This window comes from Pempheris klunzingeri, chromosome 16 (genome assembly GCF_042242105.1).
Source record: "Pempheris klunzingeri isolate RE-2024b chromosome 16, fPemKlu1.hap1, whole genome shotgun sequence".
NCBI lineage: Eukaryota > Metazoa > Chordata > Actinopteri > Acropomatiformes > Pempheridae > Pempheris > Pempheris klunzingeri.
Window position 1 is genome coordinate 22,073,657 of NC_092027.1, and position 12,872 is coordinate 22,086,528.

Here is a 12,872-nt window from a genome sequence, read left to right on the forward strand (position 1 = left end):
TTTCAGTTTCTGTAAAATATCAGAAGAAAAAGGGACAGGAATGGGTTTTTTTGTTGTTGTTTGAAAGATCTGATAAGTGCATGAACTTTGTATGATGAATGGGGAGATAATTTCAAAATAACTTAAAAAGTATCTTAATGGCAAATAGTCTTAAGAATGGTTCACAACATAAGCTCTTGCTTTTGCCATAGTCCAGTCTTCTTAAAGGGATACTCTATTTGTTTGATTTCTGATTTTTCATTCAAACAAACTGTATAATGTAAGTGCAAGCGTGGTGGCCAAACAACACAATGTACATATCAAATCCTCATTTCCAAATAGTAGAAATTTTCTGAGAAAGGCGACTGAGATGCATCATCTCACTGAGGCCTGTGCTGCGTCTGATGCAGATGTGTACAGCAGGAGTCAGTTTGCATTATAGGCGTCATTTGTGACAAAATATTTGAGCAATTCTGGATATTTATGTCGGTTACAGGCCTGTTTTAAAGCCCAACGCGCCTTTTCTGTCGCAGCTGGCCCAATGCTAGCTGTCAAAGACGTGATTTTTGCCATCACTGAGCTCCAAAATTAAGCAGGATTAAAGCTATAAAAATAATTTCTAAATGCTTTTTAAGCTGTTAATGTATATCTAAGTATGCATTGTTTGTAAAGACTGGAGAAAAGAGGAGCTTTTTTTTAAGTTACAAAGGGCTGGGAGCTATTTGGCAGGTTCTACCCTTCAAAATCAATCAATATTTCTGGAAACCAACTATTCTTACAGCAAATTTCTGGACCTAAACTTTCAGGAAGCATTTACCTTCAGTATTCTTTGCAGCCTAGTGTTTAACAGGCTTCTATTATTTTCTGGGTATCAGAGCATGCCTCACAAGGTGAATGCCACTCTGTTTGGGCGAATGGTAAAATGCCATGGATCCTATTCAGTCGTGACAAACATAACCAGGCGTGGAGTCCGAGATAAGCCCTAAAAGCATTGTTTCATTATTGGAACTATAACGGCTTATCTTAATATCCTGTACAATATGTTTATAACAACCTTTGGAATAAAAAGGCCTTTTCACGGCTGAGATGCATATGTATTTTTACACATTAGCATACGTGCCTTGAAGAAACAGCAGTCAGTGTTTCTGTTGAAGCGGGCACGTTTTAATGTGGTGGCTGCAGATCTGTTTGTGCTTCGGCAAACCTATTGGAAGACTATGGAGGTCTGACTCGGGGGCTGATAATAGTGCAGACGTGGTTAATGTATAGACAGATCTAAGTCCGGACAAACAAGTTCATATAAGGAGATGGAACAACGTACACACCCAGCGCCAAAGCAGACTGAACTGCTCCCTTACTTATAAAACACATAATCATGCTACAATAGCTTAAAGGATAATTCCAGTTTATGGCAACGTGGGTCTTCTTTTCACAGTTTGGTCACATCAGTAATAATGTTGAATGCTTTCTTTCTTCTAACTTTTGCTGAGAACTACATTACCCAGATGTTTTAGGAAATCACTTACCCATGAACCCGTTTTTAAAGCTGATATTTTGATCACCCAATAGTTTACATTTTACAATTTGTTTGGAGTCATGTAACTGGAGACCTGATGAATGTAAGCCCAATATTGGCTCTCTTTTTAGCTCCGTTTTGGTCTCTACCAACTCCTGAGGACAATATCTTGCTCCCCGACTTGCTAGTTACTTTGTAATATTCATCAGCTAATCGCTAACTTTGTTTGCATGCCCACAGTGGGTTTATCTCAACTTTTTTCAAAAAAGCTGTCTGCTAGGAACAAGGTTGTTTAGAGCCGGCTGGAAAACCAAAACATTTATCCAAAAGAGACTAAAATTAGAAATGAGGAGAAATGAGCAGAGTTGCATAGTTGGGTGATAATTCTCTGTGGGTTCATAATTATAACCAATGCCTTTCACATTACTCATGATTATTTGGGCCATTGTTCATAACAAAATATTTGCTAGTGCAGCTTTAAAGATTACGGCTTGTTTGGGAAGTCAGAAAGTACTGAGATATGAATGCCAAATTGTTGGTTTTGATCTTTTCTTGGGATTTTTTGACATTAAGAAAAATATAGCATAATGGTGTCAACCTTGGTTAAATTATGACCCAAACTGCCAAACATTGATCACCATTTACAAATTTTTGGTTCGATTTTCCAGTTTGGTGTGCATGCTGGCTTTTTAGCTGGTTTTCACACCAAAAAATGGGCCTGTTAACACCTCTCTGAGGTTGTGGCTGTTCATTTCTTTCCTCACTGGACTCAGTTATGATAACGTTGCCTGGTTCCCACATCTGAACTGTTACTTTAGTCAATGCAACGTTACTGTAACCATTAAATATGATGCCCAAAAGTGCAAAAGTTAGACCCAAGTTGTAATAAACTGGAGATATCCTTGAAACATTTCCAATACTGACAGTTTTTAGCAAATATAATAATAATTATATAATAATAAGTTTCACTGACGGTGATCGATGTGGTCTGCCTTCCATTCAGTTTACCGTCAAACTTTTCCAAGCAACATTTGGGGAATGTATCAGCCATAACGGATCTTTTCTCGAAAAGGAAGCAGCAAACAAATGAACTCATTTGCTTTTCATGAGCTGCAAGTCAGATCGTTTTTCATACCCCTCCCACACGCACACATATTACTCAGATTTGTCTGCCATCATGCCACATGTCATATTGATGGTCCTCGTCTGAATGTTACTCTATAACACAGATGGTGCGGAGAAGCAGCCACACACACCATCGCCCTCAACAGACAAACAAGTGCGACATTTTGTTTTCTCTCGCGGTCCCCCGCCACGTGGCATCAAACAACACAGAGGTGAACTGGTTTCTGATGGTTATTGGCCGTCATTAGTTTTCCGGCATTTTGTACGTAGCCGTGCTTGGCTTCCAGGCGCCATTTACTGCATGTGGCAGTATTTCTAGGCCATTTCTCTGTTAACAGTGCCATGTTTTCCTCTGACAGGGACAAAGAGACACAAATTGCACTACTATCTGTGTAATACAATGTAATAGAAAAGGCTGTGTTCCATAACTTCTATTTGTGAAATATCCTTTGCAATAGGTTCTTCTGTAGGTCTGATGAACAAATAATACCATGTACCATATTCCTTACAGGAGATTATATCCCATCTCATTGGCATCCATGTGGTTTGACGGTCACGTTGAACCGACTGTCGTCTTCTGTCACAACTTTGAAACTGATGTCTGTACAGTACACTCCAGTATGGATCCCCTCTCTTTGCGACACGCAGAGAGGAGATTGTTGAGAATTGTTCAGAGTGAAATGAACATTTTACATAACGTTTTACATTTGTATGTTTTTCTTTCTTTTATTTTGTTTTGATGCGTGTGTGTGCATGATTTGGTGTGGATGACTCACCGGGTTATACGGCCTGAGTGAAGCCATAACACACTTGAATAAAAATGATGAGCCTCCTTCTGAACCCCTCTGGCTTCCTCTTCCTCACGTCTCCAACGATTCCACTGAGAAGATATTTTAATTCACAAATTCATAAATGACTTTTCTTATTGTTAAAAACACACAAAGTCAGGCCGGGAGTTATGGTATTACTTATTCATTAAAACAACAGTTTCAATGATTTCTAAATACGCTGTAGGCCAGTTTCTCAAACTAAACTGATTCAAGATCAGCTTTGAATTGACTCATCCTTTAAGAATTCCTCTTGGGTATATTTCATTTATAAAGCTAGAACTAATATTTTTCTCAAGATCACTCTTTTAAAGTCAAGGTTTAAAGAATTATGGCCTTCTAACATTTCAAGCTAGAGGAGCCTGACCTCCAAGAGCATCTGCTGATAAATTCAAAGAGACACTGCGAGCTAAACTGAACAGTCTCAGTCTCACATATTCAGATTTCCAAGGCAAGGATCAGACAAGAGTAGGAAAATCTTATCTGCAAGAGAAAAAAGGGATAATCGTATGCAAACCTAATCACGATGCCTCTGTTTTGCTTATTTACCATTTACCATTTAAGTCTTAGTTTTCGAGGGGAAAGTTTGACACTTATTACTTATTCACTTTATTATTGCAGAGAGTTAACACTAATACCATTCTCAGGTCTGTACGGTAAATGAGAAGCAATTGGTTAGATTAGCTTGGCATAAAGATGGGAACCAGGGGGAAATAGATAGCCTTGCTCCGTCCAAAGTTAACATAATCTGCTTACCAATGCTTTTAAAATTCCCTACATAACACATTATATCTCATTTGTTGCATCTGGACAAAAGCGTAACCAAACTATTCCTTTCAGAAACCTGCCACAATAGATCAACAAGCAATGAAAAAGTTCAAATTTCTTTGGGAAACCAAAATACATTTTAAGTAATCGACACATTTCATTAATTCGTTCCAATGTTGAATGTTGGTGCAGCATAAAGGTATCGACAAATGTATCGTATCACGAATGAATGCAGAATTTGTCTGATAAAGGCTCTCTGCTGTCCAGCCGCCTCCCTCTTCTCTCCAAGCGGCCCGTGTAGTGCAGCTGGATGTTCAGAAGGTGGGGGAATGAGCAGGCTACATCCCTTTTTATCCCCTCCCACACTGCACTAATTATACTGTCAGCCGTGAACGTCAGGCAACGCAGAGGGCGACACAATAAGAACAGAGGCAGAGGGGCGTTAAGGCCATCTCTTGGCGTCAAGCCTGTAATTTTGCATCTTAAATGATCACATAAGAGGAGCCAAGTTGTTCTGTAGTGGGACCGTCTCCGCCACACCAATGATATGATGAAGCTTTGCAATAAGCAGGTGCTGACATGTTGTTTCTTTTCGGGGGCCCGAGGCGAGAGGACGAGACAACAGAGAACAGCAGATTTTCAACGATGATTGAGAATGTCTGCCTGATGAAAAATGGATCGACTGTAGGAGGCCCAACTGCCCACTGACACAAGTCTCATCCATCGCAGGAAAACTCTGTGACGGTCTGCCTCTAAATATAATAAATGAGGCTGACGTGTTAAAACAAGCTGCTGTCTGAAAGTGATTAAGATCTGCAGATATTCCTGCAGGCAACACACGCCACATCATTGTCTTATCTATCCTGTCGGAGGATATTTATGCTGAAAACTATTACCAGAGCCGGGGCATGGAAGAGAATTTGATCAAAGTTTAACTCCAATGAATGTTGACAATATTAAGGACATCTCTCTGGTGTTGAGTTTAACCACCTTTATCTACTATTCACTCGCTTCAAAGGTTAGAAATCTTTCTGTAGCACTCGAGCTTCCCTAAATATCTCCTTCTTTGTAACTCGGTTTGATTTAATAAGTGAAGGCAATAAGATGTAAAGGCTTTTACCTGGATTAATCTCATCAGCTTACTTCATCCTGTGTACACAAAAAGCCATAAAACACCACAAAGGCACTGTACTGCTGCAGAAAGTCAAATTTTTTGTCCTTTTTTTTTCTCATTTGGCACGTTTTCCTCGAGGGACAAAGGAAAGAATACTGTGGCTGCACTGCTGCCTATGGGTTGAGACTTAAACCCTGTTTCACCTCCAGTAACAGGTGATGTCATTTTGCTGCCGAGAGCAAATACCTGATATTCACAGCATAAATCAGGGGTAGGGTTTGGCTTTTGTTTTGGCTAATAATGTTATCATGGATTCTAGCCTTAGTCTGGACATGAGTTGTGAGCAGTTCGTCCAAAGTGATTTCCGCCTTGAAATGATTCATACAGGCCTGAAGAGGTGAAAATATTAGAAAAAAATAATCATAAAAAAAAAAGAAAGAATCATTATTTTGTATAAAATGATCAGTCAGATTTTTCTCGGACGCCTTGTGTGGTTCCTGCACGCTGGTTGAGAACCATTGGTATAAATATTTCATGCATACGAGAGATTTTGTGCCATTTTGTTCCATACAGCTTTAATGCAAAGGCATGTAGGCACATTAAAGCGCACACACAGCGTAGTCTGGGAGAAACAGCTTCACATAAAGTATGTTATTATATCTCTAGACTGAGCTCATAAAAGATCAATTCAAAGGACTCAGCATGAGGCTCTGTTGTGTTTATCTCCACCAGCTCCTTGACAGCTGCCTCTGTTCCACGCATGATGATGATGATGATGATGATGATGATGATGATGATGATGATGATGATGATGATGATGATGATGACAAGGCCACAAAACTCCACAGTTAAAGCAAATATGCAAAGGAGGTCTCTGGCACCATCTAGTGACCGTTGAAATGCGAATGAAAATCCTGCTGCATTTGACTCCTTTACCATCTGAGCAGCACCCTGCTGTTCCCTTAGTGACGATCTAAAGTCTCCCTGCAGATGATGAAAACAAACTCTTGCGAACAAGGCCTCGCCAGGAGAGTGCACGTCGGTTGCCACTAAGCTGGAGATCATTAGAGATCACCGTGCTGCACTGTGACCCTAATCTGTTTAATCACATTATGGCAGCTAAAACCTATTCCAACTGCAGTGGCAGTGCCTTGGGCCCGGTGGCACGGACAGAGGAACCGCAGGGACGCCAGGAACAAACGAAATCAACGTCCTTCTTCTGCCCTGCAAGAGATGATTCAACAAAAAATCAAGCAGGAGGTCTTTGTCAAACCTGTGAGTATCATCTCAGCAGCAAGCATTTATCTGCTTTCAGTGGTTTGTCACTGGCAGCTGTTAGTGTGACGTATGAAGGAACATCCAGTGTGTGCAGCAACATTAGCAGCTGCCTCAAGCACATACTGTGTGTTATGAGATATTGTGCTTGGTTTTTAAGTATGGAGTGAAGTGAAAGAAAGTGTGGTTGCCATCTTACACTATTCTCTGTCTCAGATATGTTTGTCTGGTGCCTCCTCCTAACAAGGCAGGCTTGGCAAAGGGATTATGAGAATTTACTGATGGCTTCACTAATAGTTGATAAATTACTTAAAAATGTGTTTTTTGACAGTAAAAAGTATTTTGCTAGAGTATTTGGTTCTCTCTAGCTCCTTCTTCTCCATTTTGGTTTGTTTTTTTACCAAATAAGAGGCCTACACCATGACTCATTATTTATGAATTGCTTATTTTAAATAAGCCATTAGGCCTGATGGTCTAAATGTTATTTAGTTATTTATGGGTTTCACAGCTTATAATAAGCCATCAGTTGTTCATAAATAGAAGATGGGCCAGATGCTCTGCAGTGATTTTCCAGAGGGTAAGTGGCCAAACGGTTCCTTGGAGGGGTCTTCCTGATGAATTAAAGAGTGATTTAAAAAACAAAGCAGCTAAAGGGGTTTTTCAGCACTTGGGACTCATTGTCCTCATTAAGGAGCTGTTGTCAGTCTTTAAAGAACGAATGAATGATTTATTTACATTAATATAGAACATAATTAGGGTTAGGTTGAGCCTATAGAATATGCCTTGTTACAAAGAGGCACTGAATTATTCATCTTCCTGAGAGTATGACACTTGTTATACTGGACAAGTACCATTATGTTTCACAGTATTGTGGAAAAAGAAAAGGGTTGTAGGTAGAAACAGAGGCAGCATTATTCAGTGATATGACTGATGTGAGCCTCTGATGTCTCTTTTGTCCAGGGGGCTCCCCAGCGAGAAGAAATGTTGACCATCCAAGTTAAAAATACCATGTTGCATCTGAATGGTCAAAACCTCAGGCTGGCAGCTAAAAATGGCTGCAATTCAAAAACACCTGGCCTCCATCTGTCAGCAACACATGGAAAGGAGGCAGCAGGTCGACTTACGGCCTGCTCGCCGACCCAGGAGGGCACGGCACAGTTGGACACGTTGCTGCTCAAGTCACCCAGGCCTGACTTAGAGAGGGAGGCCAAGAGCCAACCAGTCAGACGCCCTCTGAAGCTGGCCCCGCTGGAGCTGCCGGAGGAGGTAAAGGAGGCTCAGAGGCAAAAACTTCAGTTCCAGCAGGAAGCCAAACCTGTTTCCTGTAAGCTGGATTGGACAGCGAATGAGCCCCATGCAAGGACGTTGAAACCCTGTGTGAGACAGAGTCGGGCAAAAGCTGAAGCGCCCCCCACTGCTTCCACTGAGGCACTAAAAGCCCAACAGCAAAACAGATCCTTAAGACCCCAGCTGACACGCTCCAAACCCACAGAGCAGAATGGAGGCAGGCATCTGGGGGGTGTGATGTGTCGGGGTACCCCAGCTCCTCTGAGCAACAAGCCGGCCCCTCCTCTACTTTCTCCCCGCGTTAAAGCTCGGGCTGCATGTGGTGCAGAGGAGGCCCGCCAAAACCCTGGCACCCTCCAGCAGGAGACGGGGAGGAGGCGGCTGTGGCTGAGGAGAGCACGGCGCATAGAGGAGGATCAGTGCAATTCAAACACGTCAACAGGGGGATTATCTGCAGATAAAGGCAGGCCTCCCCAAGGTGTCAAGCTGGTCCAAGGTGTCCAAGGCAGAGGACAGCGGGAGGAGAGGGCTCCGAGAAGCCTGCCGCATCCTGGAAAAGGCATCAAAGAGCCTCCTGGGAATATGGAAGCATCAGGAAGAGCCATCAAAAGGATTGCAGTCAGCAATCTGCGAGATGCTCTCTGAACCGACAGCCGGCTGAAGGCGGAGGCAGCGGACATGCACAAGACAGTGTTAAACCAAATGCTTCTAACTGGAGATTAAAGAGGAAAAAAAAAAAACCTGATCACAAAGCATAACAATACGGACCCCTTGGAAGGTCTCCAACTGTAATTAAATTGGATCCTTTACTTTTGCAGCTTCGGACTTGGCAGAAACTGGCCGAGATCCCAGTCAGGACGCTGATTGATAGTTTACTAAACAGTGATATGAAGGACACATGAACCAAATCCTGTAATTGCTTGAGCAGGTGAAAAAACACATGTAGAAATCAGGATATGCTTTCTAAAGCTGTGCCATCATAAGGTGCTGTACAGAATTAGTCTTTTTATGAGCTCACATATCTGAAATCTGAGAAACTGGTTTTGGTCTGTCTAACGACACACATGACAACAAGAGCAAATAAAGTAACTTTAGAAACTTAATCTCAAATCTCAGTCTGTAATAATGAGATGCATTATTTGCCCTAGCCAGCACATCGCGGGCGTACTTTCCCCTTGTGCTCCCAAAATAGAAAATAGATAAATAAATGAGCAGCATTTCATGAAAGTGCGTGGCAGGTCCCTCTAAGTTATGGATTGTCCCATTTCCAAAAGCTATTCCCCAGATCAGAGTACTCGCTGATTCAATTAGGCGAAACAGGCATGGCACAAAGCAAGGCTTCTGGCACATCACAGGGAGAGTAAAATCACTGTAGATGATCCAAGATAATGAAACCAAAACAAAGCTGGTATGATCAGTAATGAGGGTGTAATTTAACAGACGGTTACTGATTGACCAGCAGTCATTAATGCAACTTTTGTCAATTGAACTCTGCATGTAATAATCTGTGATGTATATGTTTACATTTAAAACATATAACCCCCCTGTTTTATCTGCTGAATGTCCAATGCTAATTACTATTTACGTCTTAGATTGTAACTTCAATAATAAAAAAGTTTACAAAATCCTTCACTTCTCTTAAGGAATATTTAAAGTGTTTCTGCTTGTATAATTCAAGATATGATGTTCATATATATATATATATCAGCAGTGGGTGCTGGATTTCTTACTTTCAAAAGAGCCCAATTTAGTTTTTTCTCCCCTCCCACGATGCTCTGCACTCTGGAAGATTTGGCTAATGCTCCAACTCCTCCTTGAATGCAACTCGATCCGGCCTTTGTTCACGAGACAGACAGGTAACATTAGCGATAAAACCTAAAATAGTTCTTTGAGATCTCACTGTCTGCCTGGTTCATTCATCAGTTTATCTTTGTGGAATGTTTTGCTTTGCTGCAAAGAGGATCTTTTCTTCTGTGGGTTTCTCTCCACACTACTACACTGCACTGTAGAGGATGGACTTTCGCTCAGAGGCATCAAAGCAGAACAGGTGCTTCGCGGTGCTTCAGTGGCAAAGTGGCCAAGATGTAGACTCCATTCTCGGAGTCGTTCTCGCTCAGTTTCTTGGCTGACTGTTGAGAAGCTCTCTTTCATACATCGTCAAGCTGAAGGAATACTCCTACAAAAATCTTGAGTATCAAATATCAGCCCATGTGGACTTAAAAGGTAGCTTTGGAAAGATTGTATTTATATATTGTTATGTATGTTTAAGTGTTGAAGAGTTTTATTGAATGTAGTAATAATTTATTCTTATGGCCACATGGGGGCAATAAAATGAGCAAACACCAAAGTTTTTACCTTGTAAAATTGATATGGCTGATGTGTTGGCAAACAGTTTCCTATTAACACATCCAGTGAACACAGAGAACACTTCAGCATTCACTCTCAGTCGTGTTTGTGACTCCCTGACAAATGTTAGTCTGATGTTCACTCTGTTTTGGTCTCCACCAGCAGCTCCACTGGGATCCCCAGCTTGTTGCAAACCTTGTCTGCGGTTTAGTGTTGGGCAGATATCTTACTGTGGGTTGTTCACTTTCACATTTTTCACTAAAAACAGCGGACAACGGAAATGAGGAAATGACGAGAGCATTGAGACCGAAGCAAGACAGTAAAGTTATAACACCAAAAAAAGGAGCTGAAAGATGCCAAATCTTTCCGTAGTGCTGAGTTGACATGTTAGCATTGCGCCTCCACAGTGTAGCACTGTCACTGTCTTTTTTGTAAAAACCCATTAATCATGACACAGCTCAACCAGTAACAGTTTGGTAGGAGATTTAGTGGCAGCTAATTGAGCATCGAGCCTCTATCCTCAAGCAGAGGTGAGAAGAGGGCGCCCCCAACTTTTTCACATATACAGTAGGTCTCCTCAGCGCCTTTAAGCACACCTAAAGGCGCTATATCAGTGCAGTTCCCCTTTAAGTATACTCATTTGACCCTTTGACTAAATACCACACACCAAGGTTTGTGCAGCTTTGAAATGGTGGAGCACATGGGGGGGAAAAAGGGGTGCCAGTCCACAGGCAACCTGCCACCACTGTGACGCTGCCACTTTAAATATGACATTACCAAAAATGTGTCAATACTCTGTTGGTGCTGGAAGCAGCACCCAGCCCCCATCTTACTGTTTTGTCAGAAGAGCAGTGCTCCAGATACAAACTAATGTGGCTAATCTTATGTTAAAAATGCTGTCTTCAAGGTTGAGCCTAAGTTCTATCTTTAAAAAAACGCCGCTCTGCTTCGACACTAATTCGCACATTAATATTTTGAACATATTTCGGTAGAAGAGCATGTTTCTGATGTGGGAGGTTGAAAGCTGGCTGTCAATCAAATGACAGATGGCTTTCTGCAACACGACATGGTGCCCGCAGCCTCTCGCTCAACATACATGCTGGTCACCTCTTTAGCTCTCTCACATAAGGCGACAGACGGTTCCTCAGACTGACACCATCACTCATAACGTGCATCTGCCCCAAACCGTCAGCCCATTTCCCATCCACTTCACGCTGAGCCTATACATAGCCTGCCCAGCACTTACTTTCCTTGGCTACAAAGGCACCGTAAATAGGCCTGGGTGTAATGGCTAACTTGTTTGTTGTCCATGACATTCAAATATTGACATTGTGTTTTAGTAGAATTGCGGTGGCTCGGCACCGCCGCAGCAGAGCAGTGTGCATTTTGTAACGCAGCAGAAGCATATGGTGACAGCTGTAGGAGCACTTTAAAGAGGAAAAGTTCAACCAAGAGCTGCCAACATGAAACTTGTGAGGCAGAGGACTTTAGAGGAGAAACACAGAACGTCTGCCAGGCAGGATGTCTGACACAGACACAGAGGGCTGGTGTGTTTCACTGCAGCTTCCTCTCCTGCCAGGGAGCATGACTGCACATGATAAGGACATCACTGTAGACCGAAATGGGAATTACAGCCATCCTCTGAATATGCGTATCAAATCAAGACACATGGAGATGTACAGGTCGACAAACTGACTGACTTTTCTATCAAGGAGGACCAGTTGGAAATTAGAAAATGCTGGGTGAAATAGGGAAAATGTGACTATTCATCCATGAGCTGATTGCATTGTGTTCCTTGTGTGTGTTTGCTTGATGTAAATAAATAATCAGTTCTACAAAGTGGATACCATAAGATGAAAATTTCATCATCTCTGATGACATGGGGCACACTGGGTGATAAAATGTGAGGCAAAAAAAGATGAAGTACGAGTAAGAGAGCAGCAGAAACTACTGATCCGAGTGAAGAAATAGATTAAAGATATATATTTCATATGTTATACTTGAAAATGTATCAAAATTAAAAGGTGTGCGGTCTGACAAGACTGGAACATTGTCTGAGCAGTAATGTAAGTAATATAGATCACAGAGCTTTACTGTAAGTCAGTGCAAGAACAGGCACTTAACACAAAGCTGCGAGCATGAGTGTTCTGTAATCATTTCCCCAACTTAAATACAGCCCTTCTCCATAAGTGTGTGGCTGGTTGAAGCCAACGCGGCCCGGCCCACCACCAGCCCCAGGGCGGCTCCGCTGTGGCTATCACAGTGGCAAAGGCCGGACAGTTGAGGCGGTTGCCAAGGAGCCGTGCCTTTTCTTTGAGGGCAGCGCTTCAACATGGGCGCAGCCGTAAAGACGAGGAGAAAAAAAAAAGGACAAAAATATCCAGAAAGTTGGGTCTATAATTGGCTGCGCCTCTCTGCCTTTTTTTATGTGTGAGCACAGCCCAGTCAAGAACAGTAGAAGCCACTTCATCCCCCAGTGAAATCCTACACTTTCTCCCCTCGCAGTTCCCTCCCACTCTGTCCACCCCTCCACAAGGTTTCTGAAACTCACCTCACCTCACTTTTTAACAACACTGTACACTGGATTGTCACCCTGGATTATATAATAATCTCATCTTGATTTCTGGCACCTGCG